The sequence below is a fragment of the Pygoscelis adeliae genome, unplaced genomic scaffold, assembly GCF_000699105.1.
Source record: "Pygoscelis adeliae isolate BGI_AS28 unplaced genomic scaffold, ASM69910v1 Scaffold63, whole genome shotgun sequence".
Lineage (NCBI taxonomy): Eukaryota > Metazoa > Chordata > Aves > Sphenisciformes > Spheniscidae > Pygoscelis > Pygoscelis adeliae.
Window position 1 is genome coordinate 7029223 of NW_008824414.1, and position 8880 is coordinate 7038102.

Below are 8880 nucleotides of genomic sequence, written 5' to 3' on the forward strand. Positions count from 1 at the left end.
TAGCTAAAGCTCATAATGTTGAGTTAACATTAGTTAACAAAGAAAAAGTGTTCCCTCAAGTGTTTCTATTGCCAAGCCAAGCAACCCGCATTGAAATCTCCATGTGCAGAGTGACTCCTGATTTTTCTTTCTTGGTTGCTTGGTTATCTTTACTCCTGTTGCAAGTCCTGAGCAGAATGGAGCAGGGCTGTGCTCCCCGTCTCAGGGCTCCCCAGCTTTGCGAAAAAAGTGTCAGCAATTTGGGTTTCCTATGAGTAGCCTGTATAACGTTTCCTGGGATGGCACTTCTGTGAAATGTAGATGCTGTTGGGTTTTGGTGGGATTTCTTTTTTTTTTTTTTTTTTTTTTTTTTTAAAGGATTCCAATGACTTTGTTACCAGAGCTTGGGGGAGGAGGAGAAAGCTCGAACGAGTGCGTTTGATCTTGTAAAATCTTGAGCATCACCGTAAGCGTTGGAGGCCCTCAGTCCTGCCACACTCCTGTGTTAATTTGGTTCTGCTGAAAGCAGAAGGTGGTTCACGCTTCACCCGTACGTCAGACAATTTAGGTCTCTTGACTTTCATGGCCCACGTTCCCTTTTTCCTCCTCGTTCAGCACAGTGCACTGGCTTCCCAGCTGCTCGCTCATGCCAGCCTCCATCGCTTCCCTCTCTGCTCTCCAGCCATTACCTTCATGCTGCTTCTGGCATAAGACCTTAAAGAGAAAAGCAGGGAAGAGAGCAGAGGTTCCCCATGCAGAGGCTGCAAACAGTGCTGTGCTGGTGGGTTTGGACATGCCGATACACGACAGCACTGCTCGATGTGCCGGCCCCTTTCGCCTCGCCGTGTGTCCCCATGAGTGCACCACTTGAATCCTGGATGGCGGCCTGGGGGAGGTTTGCATCGCAGAGGTCTGTGGGCAGGGTCTGGCAGCATCTCCCCGCGCTGTCCATGTGCTGTGTCCCTTTGGGATCTGGCTGATCCCGGGTTATCGGTCACGCCAGGAAAGGCTGCGCGTGCTGCTGCAGGTCACATAGCTGCAACAGATGCTGCTGAGATGATGTGGAGAAAATGTGGATTCAGCAAAAGCTAAGTAGCGCACGGCATTAAAAATTCACAAAGGCTTCTCTGAATCCCAGTCTCCCAGAGAAGCATTTTAATGAGCTGCAGCAGGGCTGGGTGAGAGAGCGGGGGGACCCTTCCCCAGCGCTGTGTTAGGAAACAGCCCCCGTGCGCTGGTCACCCCCATTGGTTTATGCATTCATCGTTCTCAATTTTCAATGAAAAACTATACCAGAGGGTTTTTCCTCTTCTTTTCACACTGTCTTAGGAACTCGGTGGAAACTTATTCAGGTTTGCTGTGGAAAAGTAAAATAAAAATTGAGAGGCTGTTGTCAGTGTTCAGGGGAAAATGTTAGGATTAAACTGAAACAAAGCTGACATACTTTGGGTCTGTGATTTTCAGATGTTCCTTTGAAAGTTTTCTTTAAGAAGAGAAGCCAGGTGACCCCATTTTCCCCTGAAAAAAAAAAAACCCAACCAAAAACTTGCGGGCATTTTTCCAATGGCTTTGTCCTTCAAATACTTTTTTTCCTTGTTTTGGATTTAGCCAAATTAAAGTGGGCCAGGCAGAACCGCAGAGCCCCAGAGCCTGTGGCCGGGATGCTGGGCATGGGGGCTGAAAGGAGCCGACTGGGAGACGCCGACAGGGGTGGTCGGGGGGTGCTTTGAAACAAGAGTCTTGGGTTGATGCACAACTTTCCCTCTGCCTTTCCTACTGGTCCTTATGGGCTTTGGCTGCTTTTGCAATTAAATTTGAGTGGAGCACATCGAACAGCCTTTCGCAGTGCTGCGCGGTGACCTACTTGTTAAGCCAGCGCCTGTTTGGCATGGGCCGGGGGCTAGGTTTTCATTGTGCAGCTTGATGCTGCGGTGGCGCTTGTTCTTCGGTGTGGCTGGTTATTTTATTCATCCTTTGTTTTAATTTCTATTTTGTCATTTGTATTTTATTCTCTATTCTCTACAACATGGGGCATTGTGGCAAACACAGCAAAATATCTTTCCCCTCCTTTAAAACCAAAAAGCCTGATAAGAGTCCTGGTTTTGGGGTTTTTTTAACCTACTTTTGAAACGAACAACTACCAACAAATACACAGAAAAGGCATTAATGCTGCAGCTTTGTTAAAAGCTAGTTGCAGAATTATGTGATTAAAGATGTGCTTGTTTAATTCACTGGAGCAGAAAAAGACAATTGGGGTTTTTTTCTTTGCAATCTTGTCAGAGCAGATGTACCTTCTCTGCAGGACTGCTCCGCTTCTGTGCTGCTCAGCTGGTTTGCTGAAACAAACAGATGAAAGAGCGTGGAAAAGATCTGCATTGTTTGCTTTAGAGACGTTAAATATCTCTGACAGGGCTGAGACACCCATCCTGCCCTGGACAAATAGCTGGAGACGCTGAACTTACATTTTTTCTGTGAAAATAAATGAGAAATGCAGAAGCTTATGAAGCGGGAGCATAAAATTAAGAGCAACTGTGCTGGATTGAGCCGGGCTTTGCTTGGCTGCTCTCCCCGCGCAACCCGTGGGGAGCCAGGACGGGCGGCGCTGGAGACCCGCAGGAGCATCCCGTGGGGAGGGACTGCTCTGGCTCTCGTTTATGCCGAGTCCTGAAGCAAAGATTACCCCAAACAAACTAAGTTTGTGGAGGAGATTTGGCTGTTGGCAAAGGAGTTTCTCAGAGAGGGATCGTCGAACATGAGCAGTAGTTTGGTTTAGAGCCTGAATCTTCTTCAATGGGAATTTTGAGACCGTTGAGTTTCAAGAAACGAAATGTTCATGTTGCAGGAGATCAGCGTTGTAGGCTTATGCCTGGACTTCACAGTCCAGGGGTTAAGACAAGGACGCAAGTTATTAATTATGCAGGTTATGATTTGCCATTCAAATAACTTCTTGTCAGTCCTGGCACAAGGACCTGAATGTCCTATATGCTGCAAATGATAATGCAGTAGGGTAACTTTTTCTGCCTTCTGAGAATGCAAATGAGGTATCTGCTTTTCGAGTTAGTTTAATTTGCTGTCTTCATCTCTGCGCAGCTTGTTAGCTGAATGGAAAACTGTTGATGCTGCCAGAGCAATCTGGATATTGTTTCATGGGACTGCAGAAAGCGATGAGTTTGTAGTTCTCTAATCCGCAGTGATTTGTTGCTAATTTGTCAACAGTCAACAACTCCAGTGGTTGCTGCACCAAAATAGCCACGGTGCCACTGCTGGTGGTAGTAAAAGGTCATTTATAGCAGTGCTTTTCATCTGCTGCGGGTGTTTTATTAAGCACAGAATAACGCTTATTTTACAGGGGACAAAGTCATGGTGTAACTGTTGCCAGTGGCAGAAACCAAGTGAGGTTTCAGACTTGCCTGTGGCTGGGTGGCTCATTCCTGACAAGGAGAGACCCCTCCACCCCATGGGGACCCGGGGGCTGGTTCTGGTTTGTATACTAAATCCTTTGGTTAGGTTGAAATGCAACTTCTGCTAGCATAGATCAGGAAATCAAATAAAATGTTGTAGTTGCATCCATAGCAAATTTTTTTAAGTGTCTTGGCACTCTGCTTCCCTGGGAAGGGCAGCAGCTAAAACGCTGTCCATGGCTCCTACCCTGGCTGTCCTCGAGAGAGGCCAGCGCCGCAGTACGGCAGCAGCAATCCCCGCTGAGCAGCACATGGAGGAGCTGGCAGCAGCACGGGCTCTGCTGCCAAAACTGTGCTGCGTCCGGATTGAGTGTGGTGCTGCAAGGCCCGCCGAGAACAGCCTAAACCCCAGGGAGGTCCTCTCCCTGCCCCGCTCTGGCCACACCAGGACCACACTTTTGAGAGGCAACACCATGCATTTTCATAAATTTTTCCTCTTTTGCTCAAACACTTGCCTCTTCCTTTTTTTGAAGCCAAGTGCTGGGTGTAATGAGCTGAAAACAGTGCAAACCCTACCATGGCCCTCTGAAATATTCATCTGCACCTTAGAGAAGAAAAAGCAAGTGGGAATGGCTGGTTAATGAGGAGCAGAAGGGGATTAGGGCTGTTTGGTGCCTGTTGCTGAGCTTTCCAAGAAATCTGGATTTAATAGACTGTTGCAGAGCTGGGGTGTATTGGAGTTGGTAGCATTGGCCTCTGCTTTGGGTTGATTGAAACCTCCCGATATATCATCCTAAGTTCACTTTTTTTGATGTTTCTGCCAAAGTTTAATGATCAAGTTTGAAAACTTCTGTGCTGGCTGTCTGCCTGGAGCTGGTAGTTCCCGAATGTTTCAGCTAACGCATTCCCAGCTGGGGCACGGTGTAAAATTACGTACGTTGCCTTTCTAAATCTGTTTTCTGAGTTGTCCCCACTCAGAAGCAAGGACATTAATTTGGCAGAGGAGGTCAGTATGATGCCAAGATCTTCCTTTCTGGCTCTTCCAGTGAAATAACACCCAAATTTGGACAATATTGTAGTCTTAGGGAAATGGCTATGTACACACTTGCTGGGCAAGCTTGCTGCAGGTCTGCAGCCCCATAGGCTGGGCTCTGCTATAGTCTGCTCTGCTGCAAGTATAGTATAGAGGGTCCTCTCCCCTCCCTCATCAGAGGGCTGCCTGTTTTGCTGCTCTTCTGGGAGTGAGAGGGCCCTGTACAGACTGCGATGTGTTTTAGGAATGTGTGAGAAGTTACTGTCAGTAAGCGATGGTGTTTTCCCGCATCATTTGACTTAAGATGAAGAACCTGCTATCTAAAAATTTTCTTCCTTCTCTCTTTCCTGTTCAGCCTGATCTTTGGCAAAGCATACATGCGCTGCGGCTGTCTAAGTAGGCTGAATGCTGGGTGAGCTCTGTGGTCCGGATTTGCTGCTCATCTCAATACACAGAGCTGTGGGGCTCCTCGTCTTTGAGCTGTTCCCTAAATCTGGTGGGATACAGAGTACACCCAACAGCAGCGCTGGAGCTGCTGTGCCCACGCTGTGGCTGCTCCAGCAATTGCCCAAGATTATCAGTCGTACTCTCCCGGTCTGACTGGGTGCAGGAGGGAGCTGTAATGCCAGGGTCTGCTTTTCAGCAAAACGGAGATTTTGGTTGCCCTCTCAGAGATGGAAATGAAGTCATCTTCTGATAAGCTTCAGAAGTGACATTTTGACTTGTCCCTACAGAGGAACGCAGGTTTCCCTCTTTGCTGCTGAACACAGCAGGAGGTCAGGCACTGGTGTATGTATGTGATCTGTCCTCAGCCACCCTGGAGAGAAGGGACTCTGCAATACGTTACCCATGGTAGCTTCTCAGAGGCTTTTTGTTCAGATAAGGTGAAGGTAACCTGGAGTCCAGGAATGCATGAGCTCCCTTAGGCCCCATCTCGTTATTGTAGGAGACCTGAAAGAGAGCATGCCGAGCGCTGCCGTGGCTTTTCATCTCTGCCCATCACCCCGAGCTTTCTGCCTTTCAGTGAATCCGGTGTGATGCATCTGGAGGAGGACCGTGGCAGAGCCACGTGGTAAGAGCCTTGCAACAGCCTGAAACCATGTGTAGCTTTTGATGTGTGTGTGGGGAATTGCAAAAAAGTCTCCCAAATAAACCCGCTCCTCTGCTTTGATGGTGGCAGAGCTCAGTAGCAAATTTAAACATCTCTCTGTGATTCCCAGGCCACCTCTATTGTACATGCAAAGAAATACTTAACCTTGCAGGGAATGACGTGTAACACTGTGGTTTGCTGATGCATAGAAATGAACTACTTGTTGTATGTGAAAATAGCAGCTATACTATTTAATATTTTAATATACATATCCAAATATCAGTTTTTCTCCCACTATTTATTTTAGTGTATTTTTCATGGTTTGTAGTACTTCCCGTGCAGAATAGTCATTTTTAGGGCACTGTAGGAGGCAGGTTCTGTTTTCTTTTAGCAAGGTCTCCTTGGGAGAATTTTGCCTTAAATGGAAGGAGGAAGTTTTGAAGTTAGGATTTACAGCTTTGGGATCGCTGGAGCACGGAGTTGTCTCGTATTAACGACAAGCTGTGCTGTCTTTGTGTTTTATTTCCCCTTTAGATCAAATGTTTAGGGAGGCTGTCAGTAGCTTGTGTGGTTTGACCGGAGGTTTGGTAGTGGAGAGCTTGCTGGTGTTTTTGAAATGCAGCGTTTCAGGAGGGTGACTAAAGAAGGGGTCTGCAATAAGGCTGCCTGGGCAATAAACAGAAATTTTGGGGATCAAGTGGTAGGGATCAAGGGTTGATGATGTTTCAGCCACTCCTCCCTATACAATCCCCTCTAAACCAGAAATCCTCATTTTGTGCAACTGTATCTACAACATCATTGCATGTTACATCCAAGAGTTCAAAAAGGAAAAGAGGGTGGGAAGTGTGGGGAGCGAAGATGCTGAAGGCACATTAATGGAGAAGGAAGACAACGTTCAGGACGACAGAGAAAGATGGGGCTGAGTAATGATGGAGAGAGCAAGGCAGATGTTTGAATACATGGAGAACCAAACCCTTTGGGAGAGAGAATTGGGCTGTTTGGGTCAGGAGGCTGCAAGCTCTGCACAGGAGTCTGCTGCTTTGCCATGGTGGCTTGTGCTTGTGTAACTCACAGGGGAAATGGTTTGAATGGGCAAATAAATCAAAGGTGCTAAAAAGCTACGGTTGTTCAAAGTCAGTCAGCCATTTAATAGCACCCAATATAAAGGAGACAGGCTGAGGCCAACTAAGATGAAAAATAACTGAGAGGCAGTGGCAGTTGTATGTCTGGAGCTAAGCTGGGTCTGCTGATGACTGCAACAGCTTGGAAACGGAGATCTCCTGAGGAGAGAGAGTGAAGAAAGAGGGGAGAAAGTATGTCCCCAGTCTCTTTATATTTATTTATTATATGCAGTATATTTATGGTATTTAGCCCACAGAATCCCTGAGGTCTCCTGTGTGCTACACACTGACCAGTAAATACCCTTGGTGCGCGTCCATCCGGGCTGCCTCCCCTCTGGCCCCTTCGCCTGCCCAAAGGCAGGCATCGAGAGTTCAGGTATTGCCTCTTAACATGAACTGTTTACCACGAGGTCGCTTATCTAAAGCTGCGGTTTCTTTTCCTGAATGTTTTCCCACTGGTCTGCCCTGAGCTAGACCAACATGTTCACGTACAAAGTACCCTGGGGGCCAGACCACCTGCAGTTTTCATGAATTATTACAGAGCAGCAGCACGTGGAGGGGCTGACTCAGTATTTTCTTGTGCCACTACAGTTGTGAAGCAAATGTATTGAAATCAGCAGTTATTCATTTTCTTTTTAAATTGCAAGAAAAGAAATCTAATTAGTGAGAGGAAGACTGAAACAGGTTACCTCCTGTTTTGCATAGGAAAATGGTGGATTAAGAAAGCTTTGTGGACTACTGGCATTTCTGTCTGAATCCTCTTCTAAATGTTTGGGTAAGGTTTGTTATAGCCTCTATTAAACAGCAATTGCATTGAACCTGGCCAGGCTGTTTGCACCCTGGGGAAGTCTGATCCCAGCATTTAATTTGTAAAGAACTGGGAATTTCTTTGGAAGACATTCCTAAATAGCTGTGATAAAACATCCAAAGTCAATATATTGGGTGAGTGCAGAAAAAAACCCATTTAAATCGGCTCCTTACAGCAGGGTAAGGATTATCAGGGAAACTGAAAAAAAAAGTAGAGTCTTCACAAAAGACAATGGGAGAAAATGTGCTATATCACTCCTGCATGTCTCCCTGCCTACTGGCCTACATTTGGTATCTATCTATAGCTGCTATTGAAAATAATTTCAAAATTACTTCTAATTCTAGGATGACAAAAGGCTTGATTTGATGATAAAAGCTGAGCAGCTTGGGGAAAATTCTGGCACGTTAATGGACATTGCTGGATGCCCAGGCTATTTCTGGTGAGAACGAGGTGCAGGTTTCTGACTACAGTGGAAATCCCCACTTTTCCCCAGGCCAGGTCCTAAAGGGAAGATTGCCATCGTCTGCTTGGTACATGCATATTCATCATCCGAGGCAAGAACCAGGCTTTAAGTCATTCCTCAACATCTTATGCTGACTGATGTGGTCATTTTGAAATGAAAGTCACTTTTTCCCCTTTTTTAATGGAAATGAAAAGGTTAACCCTGGCACAAAAAGGAGCCTCAGTGCCCTTTTGAGATATATGGAGCTCTGAGCCCTCAGAGCTATATCAGTGCCCGTGAAAGATTTTGAATATGCACCAGTTCCAGTCGTATCACAAAACTGCATCGTCTGCTGCAGAGCAGAAAGAAAAAAACCAAAGTCGGCTTAATATTTTGTTTGATGAACTCCGTGCTTTGATACAGAGAGAAGTACCTTCAAATTACTGAAGAAGAGCTGATCTTTATTACTGGGCTAAATGACTAGGGAGGGGTATTGGCTGACTTCTTAAGAGATGTTCTTTCATTTGCTGTGTGCGACTTATGTCTCTATAAGGCCTCATCTGAGCATAGGAAGGAAAGATGTCCCGGGAAGATAAAAAAATCCCAAAGGTTTGTATTAACACACGGCAAAAAGAGAACAGTGATGCTGAAAGTAGAGCTGCTTGTGGCAGCTCTATGTGGAGCTGCACTGGGCTCTGGTGCACGGGCACAGCCTGCCCCGGTGCGAGGAGCGCTGTGGGTTATGCTCATGGGGGCTGTGGTGGGATCACTGGCAGAAGATAGGAGACACCACCTCGAAACTGTCAATGGCAAGAAGAAAAGCATTTATCAAGTGTTTCCCAATGAGTTGAGTAAGCAAAACCCCAGCTTCTGAAGTTCAATCCCCGGCTTTGTATGGGAAACTGTGGCTTCTTCTGTGCCAGCCTTTGCATTCCTGTGCCAGCAGCACCCAGCCGGTCCCATCAGCAATCCCAGCCGGCATTAGGAAACGCTCAGGAGTGTTTCA